This window comes from Oncorhynchus tshawytscha, linkage group LG01 (genome assembly GCF_018296145.1).
Source record: "Oncorhynchus tshawytscha isolate Ot180627B linkage group LG01, Otsh_v2.0, whole genome shotgun sequence".
NCBI lineage: Eukaryota > Metazoa > Chordata > Actinopteri > Salmoniformes > Salmonidae > Oncorhynchus > Oncorhynchus tshawytscha.
This window is the reverse complement of record NC_056429.1, coordinates 58,608,919-58,628,152: the sequence shown is the minus strand read 5'-3', so window position 1 is coordinate 58,628,152 and position 19,234 is coordinate 58,608,919. Positions and strand designations below refer to the sequence as shown.

Here is a 19,234-nt window from a genome sequence, read left to right as displayed (position 1 = left end):
TAAGGATAACAAAGTCAAGGTATTGGAGTGGCCATTACAAAGCCCTGACCTCAATCTTATAGAACATTTATTTGGGAAGCTTGTGGAAGGCTACCCGAAGTTTGACCCAAGTTAAACAATTTAAAGACAATGCTACCAAATACTCATTTAGTGTATGTTAACTTCTGACCCACTGGGAATGTGATGAAAGAAATAAGAAATAAATCATTCTCTCTACTCTTATTCTGACATTTCAAATTCTTAAAATAAAGTGGTGATCCTAACTGACCTAAGACAGGGAATTTTTATTAGGATTAAATGTCATGAATTGTGAAAAACTGAGTTTAAATGTATTTGGCTAAGGTGTATGTAAACTTCTGCCTTCAACTGTAAATAAATAATAAAGGAGGTCAATGTAAATAGTCCAGGTAGCCATTTGATTAACTGTTGAGTCTCATGGTTTGGGGGTAGAAGCTGTTCAGGTGCCTTTTGGTCCCAGACTCAACACTCCGGTACCACTTGACATGTGGTAGCAGAGAGAACACTCAATGACTTGGGTGGCAGGAGTCTTTGACCATTTGTAATGCCTTCCTCTGACACCGCCTGGTAAAGAGGTCCTGGATGGCAGGGAGTTCGGCCCCAGTGATGAACTGGGCCGTACGCACTACCCTCTGCAGAGCCTTGCAGTCGGTTGTTGAGAAATTGCCAAATGAAGTGGTGATGCAGCCAGACAAGATGCTCTCAATGGTGCAGCTGTAGACTTTATGAGGATCTAAGGGCCCATGGCAATTTTTTTCAGTCTCCTGAGGTGTCCTCGGTGATGTGGACACCGAGGAACTTGAAGCTCTCGACCAGCTCTACTACAGCCCCATCGATGTGAATGGGGGCGTGTTCGGCCCTCTGTTTCCTATAGTCCACGATATACTCCTTTTTCTTGCCCACATTGAGGGAGAGGTTGTTGTCCTGGCACCACACTGCCAACCTCCTCCCTATAGGCGGTCTCATCGTTGTCGGTGATCAGGCCTACCACCGTTGTGTCGTCGGCAAACTTAATGTTGGTGTTGGAGTCAGAGTATGTGAGCAGAGATAAGCGGTCGGAAAGACATGCTTGCAAACGTCCTTTCTAACCACTCAGCTAAAAACCACTCCTCTCTCAAAAAGAAAACAAAACTGCCTCTCCAAATTAGCTCCATTCATTAAAATTACAATATAACCAACACCCATCTATTTTTGTGACTAAGTTGACCTACCATTTGGTTTTGAAGTATTACAAACAAACCATTTGGATTTGAATGAAAGGTATTTTAATAAACAGGAAAAGGTGACTCTATGGGCTATATAATACAGCAAATATACACTAAATAGGTCAGGAGCCAGACAGGGACCCTAAGAAGGATCGAAAATTTATTATTTAGGTTATATTATTTCAATTATTTCAAGGCCATAACCTACAAAGAAATACATTGTGAAGCATTTGCGAGTGCGACACAGTAGACTGGCTGGGACATAAAGCGCTCAGCATTTAAACAACATTTTGTTGTATTAAATCATTATAGTTTATAAATTGCGCATATAGGCTGTGACTTAGAATGAAATACAAATTCAACAAAAAATCAGTCCAAAGTGCCTGTGAATTCATTTTTAGTAACATGAGTTTGGCCAGAGTACGGCTTCAGGCTCGTGATGGTGCCTGGACAGCAGGCCAGCAGTAGAGAATACCCTCTCTGCGTTTGCAGAACCACTGGGGATGCTAAACACCCTTCGGGCCACTCTTGCCAGACTGGGCAGGGATGCCTAGTTGTTTATTTTTTGTTTTTCTTTTGGTTGGCCTAAAGATTTTTGGGCAAAATAACCCAATGGAAAGCTCCTTCAAAGAGGTAATATGCCAGGCCTATTGGGCCAAAATCAATGATGGCCTATTGTGTAGATAATAGAATGAACATAAACAAAACTTTTAAGAGATAGGATTTATAATCTATAAATACTTAGCTACAATGACACACTTAGCTATGTGGCTACCCACCACCGTTCCTTTCTGTTAGCATGTGCACATAGTATGTACACCATCATGCTTTCGGGATACTTGTCTTTTCAGATTCCACAATGATTCTTTAGCTGTAGACACTACATCACCACACTCCCACTCTTGCTCTTGGTCCTCTTCTTTGTAAGTCACCTTTATTTTTCACCTGTGTGTTTTATCAGTTTCTTTATGAAAATATTTAGCATACTAGATGACAGTAGCTAAAGCAGGGGGCTATAGCAGCACACAAGTTACAAATGCATGCTGGGCCGGGAATGCCGCTGGCTCCCGGGTTAAGTGGGCATTGTGTCAAGAAGTAACTTTGGCTTGGTTGGGTTTTGTTTAGGAGGACGTACGGCTCTCGACCTTTGCCTCTCCTGAGTCTGTACAAGACTGTAACTACCAATTGGATACCACGAAATTAAGGAGAAGGGGTCAAAAAAAATAATATGCTATTCATTGACTACAGCTCAGCATTCAACACCATAGTACCCTCCAAGCTCATCATTAAGCTTGAGGCCCTGGGTCTCAACCCCGCTCTGTGCAATTGGGTCCTGGACTTTAATGGGCCGCCCCCAGGCTCACTGAGCCTCAACACTGGGGCCCCACAAGGGTGCATGCTCAGCCCCATCCTGTACTCCCTGTTCTGTACTCCCAATCATCAAGTTTGCAGACGACACAACAGTAGTAGGCTTGATCACCAACAATGATGAGACAGCCTATAGGGAGGAGGAGAGGGCCCTCGGAGTGTGATCCACCCACACAGACAGGAGGCTGAAGACATTTGACTTGTCACCTAAAACCCTCACAAACTCTTACAGATGCACAATTGAGATTATCCTGTCGGGCTGTATTATTGCCTGATACGCAACTGCACCGCCCACAACCGCAGGGCTCTCCAGAGGGTGGTGCGGTCTGAACAACACATCGCGGGCAAACTACCTGCCCTCCAGGACACCTACAGCACCCAATTTCACAGGAAGGCCAAAAAGATCAAGGACAACAACCACCCAAGCCACTGCCTGTTCACCCCTCTACTGTCCAGAAGGCGAGGTCAGTACAGGTGCATCAAAGCTGGGACCGAGAGACTGAAAAACAGCTTCTATCTCAAGGCCATGAGACTGTTTAACAGCCATCACTAACACAGAGAGGCTGCTGCCTACATACAGACTTGAAATCATTGGCCACTTTAATAATGTTTACATATCTTGCATTACTCATCTCATATGTATTTATTGTATTTCATACCATCTATTGCATCTTGCCTATGCCACTCGGTCATTGATCATCCATATTTTTATATTTTCTTATTCCATTCCTTTACTTAGATGTGTGTATTAGGTAGTTGTTGTGGAATTGTTAGATTACTTATTAGATATTGCTTCACTGTCAGAACTAGAAGCACAAGCATTTTGCTACACTCACAATAACATCTGCTAACCATGTATGTGACCAATAAAATTTGATGATTACAGATGTGTGTGCTACATGGTATTAGTCATTGTAGCATGAAGCCTTAAGAGTTCTTGGGAACCGGAATGGTGGTGGTCATCGTAAAACGTGAGGGAATTACAGACTGGGACAAGGAGAGGTTGAAAATGACTGTGAATATGCCTGTCAACTGTTCTCCACATGCTCTGAGAATGCACCCTGGAATACCATTGGGCCCTGCAGCCTTGCAGGTGCTGACCTGATTCAAGACCTTACATTGTCCCTAGTATGAGTCATTTACTGTCAGCCTGGGTGTAAAAGGAGAGGAAATTGTCTCATGGAAGATCAGTTTACAGATGTAAGATTGTGGTGGATCTTGGGTATACAGTGGGGCAAAAAAGTATTTAGTCAGCCACCAATTGTGCAAGTTCTCCCACTTAAAAAGGTGAGAGAGGCCTGTAATTTTCATCATAGGTACACTTCATAGGTACACTATGACAGACAAAATGAGAAAAAAAATCCAGAAAATCACATTGTAGGATTTTTAATGAATTTATTTGCAAATTGTGGTGGAAAATAAGTATCTTTTTTTTTTACATAATTCATAAGGTTTACTCTTTCATAAAATGTGTTATAAAACATGGTTTGGATTAGAAAACAGCAATCCCCCAAAAAGTTTATATAGTCAAAATGTCAAGGTGTCGAAACAGTTGGTCCTTGGCACTGATATCCTCCATTCTGAAGGACTCTGGTCAAATCCTCATAAGAGATTCCTTTAGCTGCTCATACATATGCTGGTCCTATAGAGAGGGGACAATAAAGTGCATTTGTTTAAATAATTAAAAATCCTTATGATTTTCTCTCTCTCCCCCCAACGCAGTTAAGCCAAAACCACGCCCCGTTATTCTGAGAGATGTTCTACTACGCTCCCATTGGCTAACTAGCGTTGTCTCACTCACAGGCGATCAGTGCAGAGACAGTGACCTTCCAAGGTAAGGATGGAAAGTGTAATTTAACAATTAGCTGCCTACCGTAATGCAGGCCTATTATCATCATCATGTTTGGTAACATCTGCAGATATATTTATATTCAGAGTTTCAATGAGTTGTAAAAATGTCTCAAGATAATTCCCTCAACTGAAGGTCAGCTAAATTAACCTAGGCTACTTAACGTTACTAGCTCGGTATTTGATGTTGTTTTATTATCATTAGTAGTCTATTATCAGGTAAAAGCAAATGCTTATTATTCATAATTTCTCAAATATTGATTAGCTAATCATTCAGTCGAATACGCTATGCTACAGCCATAGAATCTGTCTTTGAACGTTAACGGCTAGCTCAGTAAACTTGAAATACAAGGGCAAATGTTATTAATCAGTGACTACGTGATATTCACTTCCGTACTTGCAGAGTGCTCAAAGGGTTGTAGAACGCCCCTCTGAATAACGGGGAGTGGTTTTGGCTTAACTGCGTTGGGGAAAAGAAAGAAGCGTCTACAGCGGGTGGTCCCACACTAGTGACTCCTGTGGCGGGCCGGGTGCAGGGCATGCTGCCAGGTGTACGGTTGCCAGGCGTACGGTGTTTCCTCTGACACATTGGTGCGGCTGGCTTCCGGGTTAAGTGGGCAGTGCGGCTCGGTTGGGTCGTGTTTCGGAGTATGCCACTTCTCCCGTGTCCGTATGAGAGTTGCAGTAATGAGACAAGACTACCAATTAGAAACCACGAAATTGGGGAGAAAATAGGGCAAAACATAAAGATGTACATCTGTATGCAAATTGGGATGGAAATAGTAATTACGGAACAGTTAGTTCCCCAGAGTCCACAAACCCCCTGAGGCTGTGTGGGAACAATGTGCTGACCCCCTCCATTGTTGATGACCACATTTAGGAATGCTGATCCTAGGGATGACCGAGGCAACTCAACAAGCCATTACCAGAAACACACTCACTGGGGACATAACTACTTGTCTAATAGATTTGGATTCGAGGCGAGTCACTCACTGGATAAATGATGACAGTGCAGGAGATTTGACTGGTAGGGTGTGTGGTCATCCACACCCCCTCCCAAAATGGCTGCTGTGCCATTTCTTCCCCTTGCATGTCTGTGCAGTCATTCATATGTCCATGTCCCAATGCATCTCACCTTTTTAGACACAGACGGCCATACTTTCTTGAAGGCGTCCTCAAAGTTCTTCTTGCTGACCTTGATGTCGGCCACAGGGCCGTTGGAGTAGCTATGAGTAGCTAACAGTGCAGCTATTCCCTCCGCAAGGCTATCAAACAAGCTAAGCGCCAGTACAGAGACAAAGTAGAATCTCAATTCAACGGCTCAGACACAAGAGGTATGTGGCAGGGTCTACAGTCAATCACGGACTACAGGAAGAAACCCAGCCCAGTCACGGACCAGGATGTCTTGCTCCCAGGCAGACTAAATAACTTTTTTGCCCGCTTTGAGGACAATACAGTGCCACTGACACGGCCTGCAACGGAAACATGCGGTCTCTCCTTCACTGCAGCCGAAGTGAGTAAGACATTTAAACGTGTTAACCCTCGCAAGGCTGCAGGCCCAGACGGCATCCCCAGCCGCGCCCTCAGAGCATGCGCAGACCAGCTGGCCGGTGTGTTTACGGACATATTCAATCAATCCCTATACCAGTCTGCTGTTCCCACATGCTTCAAGAGGGCCACCATTGTTCCTGTTCCCAAGAAAGCTAAGGTAACTGAGCTAAATGACTACCGCCCCGTAGCACTCACATCCGTCATCATGAAGTGCTTTGAGAGACTAGTCAAGGACCATATCACCTCCACCCTACCTGACACCCTTGACCCACTCCAATTTGCTTACCGCCCAAATAGGTCCACAGACGATGCAATCTCAACCACACTGCACACTGCCCTAACCCATCTGGACAAGAGGAATACCTATGTGAGAATGCTGTTCATCGACTACAGCTCGGCATTCCACACCATAGTACCCTCCAAGCTCGTCATCAAGCTCGAGACCCTGGGTCTCGACCCCGCCCTGTGCAACTGGGTACTGGACTTCCTGACGGGCCGCCCCCAGGTGGTGAGGGTAGGCAACAACATCTCCTCCCCGCTGATCCTCAACACTGGGGCCCCACAAGGGTGCGTTCTGAGCCCTCTCCTGTACTCCCTGTTCACCCACGACTGCGTGGCCATGCACGCCTCCAACTCAATCATCAAGTTTGCGGACGACACAACAGTGGTAGGCTTGATTACCAACAACGACGAGACGGCCTACAGGGAGGAGGTGAGGGCCCTCGGAGTGTGGTGTCAGGAAAATAACCTCACACTCAACGTCAACAAAACTAAGGAGATGATTGTGGACTTCAGGAAACAGCAGAGGGAACACCCCCATCCACATCGATGGAACAGTAGTGGAGAGGGTAGCAAGTTTTAAGTTCCTCGGCATACACATCACAGACAAACTGAATTGGTCCACTCACACAGACAGCATCGTGTGGAAGGCGCAGCAGCGCCTCTTCAACCTCAGGAGGCTGAAGAAATTCGGCTTGTCACCAAAAGCACTCACAAACTTCTACAGATGCACAATCGAGAGCATCCTGGCGGGCTGTATCACCGCCTGGTATGGCAACTGCACCGCCCTCAACCGTAAGGCTCTCCAGAGGGTAGTGAGGTCTGCACAACGCATCACCGGGGGCAAACTACCTGCCCTCCAGGACACCTACACCACCCGATGCTACAGGAAGGCCATAAAGATCATCAAGGACATCAACCACCCGAGCCACTGCCTGTTCACCCCGCTGCCATCCAGAAGGCGAGGTCAGTACAGGTGCATCAAAGCTGGGGCCGAGAGACTGAAAAACAGCTTCTATCTCAAGGCCATCAGACTGTTAAACAGCCACCACTAACATTGAGTGGCTACTGCCAACACACTGTCAATGACACTGACTCTACTCCAGCCACTTTAATCATGGGAATTGATGGGAAATGATGTAAATATATCACTAGCCACTTTAAACAATGCTACCTTATATAATGTTACTTACCCTACATTGTTCATCTCATATGCATACGTTGATACTGTACTCTATATCATCGACTGCATCCTTATGTAATACATGTATCACTAGCCACTTTAACTATGCCACTTGGTTTACATACTTATCTCATATGTATATACTGTACTCGATATCATCTACTGTACTCGATATCATCTACTGTATCTTGCCTATGCTGCTCTGTACCATCACTCATTCATATATCCTTATGTACATATTCTTTATCCCCTTACACTGTGTATGACAGTAGTTTTTTTTTTTTTTTTGAATTGTTAGTTAGATTACTTGCTCGTTATTACTGCATTGTCGGAACTAGAAGCACAAGCATTTCGCTACACTCGCATTAACATCTGCTAACCATGTGTATGTGACAAATAAAATTTGATTTGATTTGATTATGACCTGAGGGGTTAATAAGTACAGACTCAGACGGAGAGGAAGTGGACTGGTGACCTTGAGGCTAATAGCGCAAATCCCTGGTGGAGGATACTGTACAATTGCTATGACCTTGGCTACGGTACTTATCTTGCCTTAGAAAGCATTGTAAACAGAAATCCAGCTTTCTAAATGGCAGACATGGGGAAATGCATGTGAGCAGTAAACCAAGTTTGCAGTGTTCCATAAAACAATAAAAAGAGTAAAGAGGCAGAGAGGACCTAGATGTCTTTAGGCCAGTATTACCTGTGTAAGAAGGGTTGGGTTGAGTCAGGAGGTAGGCTCTCAGAGCATTGACAGAGGCTTCCCTCACCAACGCAGACAGGTCTGCCCCACTGCATGGAACACAGACACACATTACACATACACTCAAACACATCATATCCACTGTGTTATTATAGCCACTGTGTTGAGGGAGGCGGCGTGAACATCTGTAACAAAATCATCAGGGTGTTCTAAGGGTTTTATTTCTCCCGGGGGAGCAGACAGACAGGTTTAGATGTATTTTGCTCCATCCTTCCTTCTCTGGGACACTCACGCGAAGCAGTCACTGTGCACGTCACAGGCAATTTCTTCCAGACTCAGGTCCTGCTCCAGATGAGGTTTGCTTCCCCCCTATGACAGACACAGTAATCACAAAACAACCCTTCTCCCATCAACAAACATTATGAGAGGCTCATGGACCATTTACATCATGAGCTTCCATCCATGGCATTCCACGTTACCCTGGTGATGATGAGTAAGATGGCGTGTCGGTCTGACGGAGGTGGGAGGCCCACATACAGGGTCTTGTCCAGACGGCCTGGTCTCAGCACAGTATACAAAACTGTACATGTGTCAATATAATCATACCCCAAAACACTGAATAATAATCTTTGTGAATATCCATGTCAGTGAGGGAGTGAAATTATGCCAGACGTCTTCCTGGTCTGTTGGTAGCCGCCATAATGAAGACCTGCCGCCTGGCCTCCAGTCTGTCCATCTCAGTAAGCAGCTGGTTGACCACACGGACACTGGCTCCAGACTGAGGACACACCGCCACCATCACCCACATGTCAACAATACTATTCTCATCCACCTCCATTCACACGATGGTGACCATCAGATTGCGGATTATTGGCCCCTCTCACCGCATGCCCGGAGCGGCAGGGGCACAGTGAGTCAATCTCATCGCTCGCTCTCTCCGACCTACGGAGGGACAAGAGACACAACGATGTCTAACTCATGTCGAAACGCACAGCTTGAATAAAAGAGACACAAAAATGTCTTTGCTACATAATGCAAAGATAATAATTCAGGTCCCCAGGATCCTTTGTGTTTTACTTCACATTATACAAAGTCAGTGGGCATGAGTTAGGAATCTTACCTCCCAGTGTGAAAGGTATCTGATGTAATGCCAATTAAGGTTATTGATGTCTGTGACTACAGGTAACGGGAGCCCTCTACAAGTAAATAATGCACAATACTTATTTTGGGGCGGCAGGGTAGCCTAGTGGTTAGAGCGTTGGACTAGTAACCGGAAGGTTGTCAGCTCGGGGGTTTGAACTTGCAAGGTACAAATCTGTCGTTCTGCCCCTGAACAGGCACTTAACCTACTGTTCCTAGGCCGTCATTGAAAATAAGAATTTGTTCTTAACCGACTTGCCTAGTTAAATAAAGGTTAAGAAAAAGGCTGTTGGATCAATTAAGCCTGCTCTCTGGGAGAACGCTTTCGAGAGCTACGGCGATGCTATTGATTTCAGTGGGGCACTTCAGTTACAAATATACATTTCAGCAGATCTACCAACACAGAGGCAATATTACTGGACAGGGCAAAGGGTCACAGGGAAAAGAGTGACGTCGAGGCACTCCAGGAATCTGTATAGCTGAACGTCTCACCATGTTCAGCAACTCTGGCCCCTTGACAGAGATGAAGTTAAGTCCAGACTCATTGGCAATATCCTGAAATAAGAGAAAATGGTATACTGGTTTAAATGATTAATTACTTAAAACAAGCCTTCAACATTCCACTTATTTTAGCAGCTGGCAAATGGTACCTTGGCCAGCAGGGTCTTTCCACAGCCTGGAGGCCCAGCTAGCAACACCCCTGCAGGAGCACTGAGCTTTGAACTGCTCAGAAGAACGCACAGGGGCCTATGGACACACACACAAATTTACACACACACTGCCCTTATTCATCTAAACAGCACACTACCACAGCATTCCTTCTGATGTCAACAACATTGAATGAATGCTGGCATGCTACCAGGACTATTTGCATTGTCCCCCCACCCCCATTTTTACGCTGCTGCTACTGTTTATTATCCATGCGTAGTCACTTTACCTCTACCTACATGTACATATTATCTCAATTACCTTGACTAACCTGTGCCCTCGTACCAGTACACCCTGTATATAGCCTCGCTACTGTTATTTTATTGTTGCTACTTAATTATTTGTTATTTTTCTTATTTATTTTTTACTTCAGTATATTTTAGTAAATACTTTAACACTTATTTCTCTTAAAACTACATTGTTGGTTAAGGGTTTGTAAGTAAGCATTTCACTGTAAGGTCTAACACACCTGTTGTAGTCTCCGCATGTGACAAATAAAATTTGAAATACACCCTACCACAATCCAGTCTGAATCTGGTGTTTAGAGCTAGATAGAGTTAAAAGGCCTGACATACAATTTTAATGTATGTATAACATTTACAATTAGGGACGAGATGATACGAGTATCACTATACTCGTTAGTATTGTAGCAAGCAGACAAAACACTGACAAAGCACTAACTTTTTTAGGAAAACAGCCCTAATGTTAGAAACAAACACCATTATGTTGTCATCCAGAGTCAAATGTATTTTCCAAGCTGTAGCACACAATACTTTACATACAGCAGGTTTATAAAGAACCAATGAGTTCGGACAGCTTCTTGTTTTAATTTTTGCCATGGAAAAAATATATAGATAATGGTATCGTCCAGGCCCCATTTACAATGTCGGGGCGGCAGGGTAGCCTAGTGGTTAGAGCGTTGGACTAGTAACCGAAAGGTTGTAAGTTCGAATCCTCGAGCTGACAAGGTACAAATCTGTCGTTCTGCCCCTGAACAGGCAGTTAACCCACTGTTCCTAGGCCGTCATTGAAAATAGGAATTTGTTCTTAACTGACTTGCCTAGTAAAATAAAGGTCAAATTTAAAAACAAAAATTAAAATGTGCCATTAAGTCTGTGAACACTGCTATTGACTGTGTAAATTGACTGACATCATGCGGTTGTTAAATGAACCCAAAGAGAACATATGGTTCCTTATGTTGCTACTTATTCAAATCATAACAGTTGAGTCAAACTACCATGTTGTTGGTGAGGAAGCCAATTATATATGGTTAAGTTCCCACTGTCAATCCCTATTGATCTAAATGACATGCTCAGAACAGGTATATTTCCTTTGTTCTGATGACAATACCTTGTAGGGTGGGGACAATTGCTGTATGGTGTTATGCTTTTAGAGTAGATGGTTTAATGTTTCTTAAAGAGATAGAGGTTGATATTGAACTTGACCAACTTAGATGCTACAAGAGCAAAGGAACTGGTCAATTATACTTTAAGGAGGAGGCAAGGAGTTTTTCCTGACCATGTAACCTGACCAGAAAATCTTCTGGCTCAAATTAAGTCCAAATCTTAATATGTTGGTGCGCAGTGGCTAACACTGAGCCCAACATATTAGATATTTTGTTTCAGGCCTATCGAGGCGATACCCACCAGGAAGGCCATGGTTAGCTCTTTGCGGATGTCATGCAGGGCCCCCACATCCTTCCAGGTGACGTCTGGCATCGTGGCGAAGCCTTCACTCTTGGCAGAGGGCTGCACGCTGGCCAGTGAGCCCTGGAAGTCTGACATGAGGATGCACAGGCCAGCCATCTGTTCCTCAGACAGAGATTCACTGCTCTTCAGCAGAGACAGCAGGTGACACAGCTCCCCCTGGTGGTAAAGACAGAAGTGGAACATTTTCACACCACTGAATCTGGTGAATATACCACCTTAATGGTCAGAGGGAATAGTGGATCCCATACTATGTACAGCATTCTGCTCTGGTGAGAAACACAGCTAGTCTACACTTAATGGAGTCAAATATATCACCCTGAAGATTGTCTCTGAAAGAAAGAAAGAAAGAAAGAAAGAAAGAAAGAAAGAAAGAAAGAAAGAAAGAAAGAAAGAAAGAAAGAAAGAAAGAAAGAAAGAAAGAAAGAAAGAAAGAAAGAAAGAAAGAAAGAAAGAAAGAAAGAAAGAAAGAAGCCTCTCCTCAGTAAAAGGCATATGACAGCCTGCTTGGAGTTTGCCAAAGTCACCTAAAGACTCTCAGACCATGAGAAACCAGATTCTCTGGTCTGATGAAACCAATATTGAACTCTTTAGCCTGAATGGATCAAGGTAATGATGAACGGAGCAAAGTACAGAGAGATCCTTGATGAAAACATGCTCCAGAGCGCCCAGGACCTCAGACTGGGGTGACGGTTCCCCTTCCAACAGGACAAGGCAGGAGTGGTTTTGTGACAAGTCTCGATGTCCTTGAGATGCCCAGCCAGAGCCCGGACTTGAACCCGATCTAACATCTCTGGAGACTTGAAAATAGCTGTGCAGTGACGATCTCCATCCAACCTGACAGAGCTTGAGAGGATTTGCAGAGAAGAATGGGAGAAACTCCCCAAATACAGGTGTGCCAAGCTTGTAGCGTCATACCCTAGAAGAGTCAAGGCTGTAATTGCTGCCAGAGGTGCTTCAACAAAGTACTAAGTAAAGGGTCTGAATACTTATGTAAAATATATATATTTTTTAATATACATTTGCAAAAATGCCTAAACCTGTTTTTGCTTCGTCATTATGGGGTATTGTGTGTAGACTGATAGGAAAAATAAAATGTAATCCATTTTAAAATAAGGCTGTAATGCATTTTGAAAAAGTCAAGGGGTCTGAATACTTTCCGGATGCACTGTATATTTGCGACTGCTCGACCAAAAGCCTATCCACCAAACAATCGACTAAATGGTGTCAGCCCTACTGAGGAGTGACACTTACCACAGCCTGCTCAAACAGCTCTCTCAGCTTCTGCTCAGACTCCCCTGACACCCCAGACACCAGCTCTGGCGCAGACACCTTCAGCAAGGGCAACTCCATTTCCTGGTAACGCAGAGGGAAATTAATAAGTCACCTAGAAACCACTATATTATTTGCAGATTTTTCCAGGAAATGTGTAAAAAGAGCTACCAAAAAACAGGTTTTGCACAGTAGTGAGAAAAAAATGTAATCAACATGCAGACCAAGGTTATTATAGTAAACAAAAAAAGAATTAAAACAAAATAATGAACAAACCCGTTTGAAAAACTAAAACTATTACACTTGACTACAAAACTAACTAAAATCCACCATGAATTAAGTTCAATTAGATTTTTTCTAAACTTCAGCCAAAAACCTAAGCTTTTTGAAGATTGTCTAGTTACTGAATCTGGCAGGTAAATGTGGCTGGGAGATGGCAATGTTTCAAATAGGCCTAGCCCTATTACTAGCGATCACTAGATAACAGAAAGCCAAAAAAGGTCTGTAGGTTGCCTACTAGATTCTGCCTTTTCTACTAAAGTTAAAAAGCTGTGGATTGGTGTAAACATGGGCGAAAGAGTTTTGCTCTGTAACAGAGTTAAGAACGTACCATAAGCTCACGCCATAGCTAGCTTGTAATGTTGCCGATGGAGCTATCGATTAGGTCTGTTTCGATAGCTCAAACGGTTGGTACGTTGTCAAGATGATCAAATTGTCACATGAGTCTAATACAACTGTTGTAGACTTTACCGTAAAATGCTTGCTTACGAGCCCTTCCCAACAATGCAGAGTTTAAAATAGTAACAAGAGGAATAAAATAAAATACACAATGGAGCTACGAGTACCAGCACCAGATCAATGTGCAGGGATACGAGGTAGATATGTACATGAAGGCAGGGTAAATTGACTAGGCATCAGGATATATAATAATATGATTAAAATAAATAACTGAGTAGCAGCACACTGACGTCCATTTATTTCACTGGTGCCATGACACAAATTGGCTGTTGGGCTCAGCTCAAAGGCTGGGGTCGCCCGCTGTGTAGTGAGTTTAAAAGGAGTGAATGTAACGGAGTTAAGAATGTACCGTAGGCGCACTCCACAGCTAGCTTGAAATGTCGCCGATGAGCTATTGAAATAAGATATTTTTCGATAGCTCAAACGGTTGGTATGCTGTCAAGTAGGACGGTCACGTGTGTCTACGAGCAGAGGACCACAGGTTTGAGCCCAGTATGGTGACAGGTAAAGAAGCTACACTGTTAGCAGCACAGGTCCCGTTTCACTTCCACCATATTTTTTTTACATCAGTCTCTCTCACAGACTATTCCTTTAAAATCCATGTCACATTGAGATGGGTTTAAAATGATAAAATCAAGCCTATAACCTGACCCGTCACCTTGTATTACTGCCAACCAGTTGCGAAGTGACATCCCCAAAAAATGATTCAACACAAATGACTAGCCTAGCCTCCCATGCCTGCTTTCTATCCCTAACACTAAATAATATTTAAAAAATGTATACAACTTAAACTAAATAAAAACTAGCAAACCAGGTTTGAAAACTAACAAACAAAACTGCAAGTAAAAATCCCAAATTTAACATAAATAAAAAATAACTATGATAATGGCAGGTAGCCAAGCGGATAGGAGCGTTGGGCCAGTAACTGAAAGGTTGCTGGTTCAAATCCCCGAGCCAACTAGGTGAAACATCTGAAATAACCTTGATCCAGAATCACACCAGCCACAGCCTGGGCCAGGAGGGTCTTTCCACAGCCAGGGGGGCCATGGAGCAGAAACCCCTGTGGAGGGACAACCCCCAGCTGCTGGTACATCTCTGGGTGACGCATATGGATCAGCAGCTTGCACACCTCCTACAGTTACAAAGAGCCAGACAGGAATTCAATCTACAAGCCATTATGGTTCGGAGCCTGGGTCATCATGTTCAGTAGAATACAATGTAGCAAAATGCTTTGAAATGGGAAATTAATACGAGCATTCTTATTGGACAAGTTCAGGTATCATCTCTACTGCATCAAAACACAACCCTGGATACATCTAAATGAGCTTCCACAGCTAAGCAAACAAAATACTAAAAGAAAGATGGCAATGTAACAAGTGTACTGCCAATGTGTCTTCATTGCCACCAACATCTTCAAACTTTAATGTAGAATACTGTAGCTCAATGGATTTTGTCATCGCTAGAACAATCAGAGGACAACTTATAGTTTATAAAACACACACCATTCTGACTTCAAGTGATAATGTAAAATGTCTTGACATGTTCAACTGTTTGCTGTATATTGTTTGTATCCTTGACTAACTACAATGTTAGACTTCTTAAACATCAGCAAAGTAAGGTGGGAAGCAGCCTTTACCTTTCTTGTTAATGATACTGGCCTCTGTCTCCAGCATTTCGCTTTGAAACTCCCTCTTTCTGATGTTTTGATTTTTTTTTTAATTGGCCTTTTTTCAATTTCTTCTCAGGCTCGAGCTTTGAGACATTTGTCTGCTTCTGGTGAAGTAGAAGAACCATTCAAATTGTTATAGCAAATTGTGAGACAAAGAGACATGTAGCAATCCACAACTGATGAAAAACAGCATAGGAAGCTGTAAGACATACATTTCCTGCAGGACTGGCTGCCTCCTCTTTGCACAGGTCAATGCTCCGGGCCTCTGCCCTTGTTTTTGAACCACCCCCCTGCAGACACCTTGGTGCCACAACTATGAGGGGTGGACTGAGCCTGGGCAGGGCTGTCTGATGCAGACTGTTCCCTCTTGGGAGAAGTCCCACTCTCTGGGTTACCCTTCTTGTACAGGGACATGAGGTTGATGGGCTGGTCAGGCAAGGGATAATCAGAAGGAAAAACAAGTTTAGTCTATTAGCATATCATCCTGAAGCTCTTTGCCATTTATTATATTACATGGTAATAAGCAACAGCTAATGATGGTACACCTGACAGATTAATTATATGGGAAGAGGTAGTAGAGGATTATGTACCAGTTGTTCGGGAAGGTCCTCATGTAATCCGAGTTACTGCTGCCATCACTGTAAAAGACCAGAATATGAACAGTTTAGTCACGCCACTCAGGTGCATTGACAAATCAAAAAGGTTATGAGCAGATGGCGTGACCCTTACCCAGCATCCTTCTGACTGTGTTTGGCTCTCTTGGCTAAGTGCTTGTTCTCCAGATCTGTCAGTCCAGATTCATCGCATATCACTCCACTCCAAAAATGGCTTCCGAAGTCAAATAATAGATTGGTTATCTGTATGAAGAAAAGGTTTTTGCTGACCTTTTTCCACCTGAATCCTGAATGCAGTCTTGTTTCGCCTGCCATAGTCCATTCTGAGGATACAATATTAAGCCTAGTTATTTATTTTATTTAACCTTTTATTTATGTGCATAAACCCTGAAGGTGTTCAGAAAGGCAAAGCTGTGGAAAGAGTACAGGGGGAAATTATGTCAAATAAACCTCACCTGTGGAATCTCTGAAGGTCTTCTGCCATTGAAGAAATGTCAACATATTTTCCACTCTGGTTACTCAAATACTAGCAAACAAAATTGAACAGATTCAATACAGTAACAAACCATTATTACTGTTAATTTTGTAGCTAGCTGTTACCGTGGATAACTAGTCCAAAATTGTCTTTACCTGCTCAACTTTCTGATTGAGTCGGTTGTCCACTCTGCCGAAGCCACCTTGTCCTGCCACATTTGATAACTGCATAGTGAAGCGTTATTACACGTAAGCTAGCTAATGTAAACTCACCCCATTCATTTTTTTACAGTTTACACACCACAACATACAGTACCAGTCAAAAGTTTGGACACACCTAAGGGCTTTTCTTTATTTGTACACCAAAACTATGAAATAACACATATGGAATTGTGTTAAACAAATCAAAATCTATTTTATATTTCAGATTCTTCAGAGTAGACACCCTTTGTGTTGATGGGAGCTTTGCACACTCTTGGAATTCTCTCAACCAGCTTCATGAGGTAGGCAACTGGAATGCATTTCAATTAACAGGTGTGCCTTGTTAATTTGTGGAATTTCTTTTCTTCTTAATGCGTTTGAGCCAATCAGTTGTGTTGTGACAAGGTAGGGGTGGTAAACAGAAGATAGCCTTATTGGGGTGGTAAACAGCCTTATTTGGTAAAAGACCAAGTCCATAAAATGTCAAGAAGAGAAATGACAGTCCATCATTACTTTAAGACATGAAGGTCAGTCAATCCGGAAAATTTCAAGTTTCTTCAAATGCGGTTGCAAAAACTCTCAAGCACTATGATGAAACTGGCTCTCATGAGGACCACCACAGGAAAGGAAGACCCAGAGTTACCTCTGCTGCAGAGGATAAGTTCATTAGAGTTAACTGCACCTCAGATTGCAGCCCAAATAAACACTTCACAGAGTTCAAGTAACAGACATCTCAACATCAACTGTTCAGAGGAGACTGTTTTAATCAGGCATTCATGGTCGAATTGCTACTAACGGACACCAATAAGAAGAGGAGACTTGCTTGGGCCAAGAAACACGAGCAATGGACATTAGACCGGTGGAAATCTGTCCTTTTGGTCTGATGTCCAAATTTGTGATTTTTGGTTCCAACCGCTGTGTCTTTGTGAGATGCAGAGTAGGTGATGGGAATATCTTCGCATGTGTGGCTCGCACCGTGAAGCATGGAGGAGGTGGTGTGCTGGTGCTTTCCTGGTGACACTGTCAGGTGATTCAAATCAAATGTATTTATATAGCCCTTCGTACATCAGCTGATATCTCAAAGTGCTGTACAGAAACCCAGCCTAAAACCCCAAACAGCAAGCAATGCAGGTATAGAAGCACAGTGATTTATTTAGAATTCAAGGCACACTTAACCAGCTTGGTTACCACAGCATTCTACAGCGATATGCCATCCCATCTCATTTGCACTTAGTGGGACTATCATTTGTTTTTCAACAAGACAAGCACCCAAAACTCACCTCCAGGCTGTGTAAGGGCAATTGACCAAGGAGAGTGATGGAGCGCTGCATCAGATGACCTGGTCTCCACAATCACCGACCTCAACCTAATTGAGATGGTTTGGGATGAGTTGGACAGCAGAGTGAAGGAAAAGCAGCCAACAAGTGCTCAGCGTATGTGGGAACTCCTTCAAGACTGTTGGAAAAGCATTCCTCATGAAACTGGTTGAGAGAATGCCAAGAGTGTGCAAAGCTGTCATCAAGCCAAAGGGTCGCTACTTAAAAGAATCTGAAATATAAAATATATTTGATTTGTTTAACACTTTTTTTGGTTACTACATGATGCCATGTGTTATTTCATAGTGTTGATGTCTTCACTATTATTCTACTATGTACAAATAAATAAAAAACCTGGAATTATTGGTGTATCCAAACTTTTGACTGGTACTGTACATCAGGAGTAATTATCATCAGCAATAATTAGTTTTATCTCAGAGAAAAGAGTGTGATTGGTTGACTCCTGCTCCGTGGTCTGGTTTGCTTCTTGCCTGGCTTTTTCCTCGGGTACGACTTCTGCTGCGCGGGCGGCTCTTGCTTCTCACCTTGCTCTTTGCTCGGCTCTTACTCCTGCTTTCCTTTGCTGGACTACGAGATTTTCTCCGGAGACTTTGCCTCTCTTCTGGTACACCTGGTGCCTTGACTGCCTTCCCTGTGTCCGACAGGTTGAGTCCTTTGAGGAAGTCAGGGACTGGCTTATTGGCTGCAAGGCATCTGAGGAATTCTTCACCAGCTGTCAAGTTCCCACTGATATACAAGTAAAAGTTCTTTAGATTCCTGTCCATTGCAAGCAGCTACAATTGAATGAGGTTGTGAACTAGGGGGTGATTCCACGTCAGCGTAGGTAGAAAATATTTTTTGTATCTCAGATTGTTCTGACAATTCTCACATATAAAATTATGTTTGACATGCTTTTTACATTTGTATCTTTCCAGATCCCCTTTTTTCCTTTAACGAGTCCAAAGGCAAGGATATACTGCTCTCCCGGGAACAGGCCCAAATCCCTGTCATTTGCGTAAAGAAAAGACAGAGGAAAAGAGGACGCAGATCGGGCTGCCTTCCGAGAATCTGTAGGCGAGTAAGTAAACTTCCACTGCCATTCGTCCTACTTGCTAACATGCAAATAACATTGATGACCTACGATTACCCTACAAACGGGGCATTAAGAACTGTAATATCTTATGTTTCACCGAGTCGTGGCTGAACGACGACACGGATAATATAGAGATGGCGGGATTTTC

The 19,234-nt window shown here is 43.3% G+C and overlaps 1 pseudogene; it reads right to left on the bottom strand.

Annotated features, from left to right (window-relative positions):
- Positions 1 to 4,008: 4,008 nt before the first annotated feature.
- On the bottom strand, positions 4,009 to 18,778 carry LOC112260785 (annotated as a pseudogene).
- Positions 18,779 to 19,234: the final 456 nt, after the last annotated feature.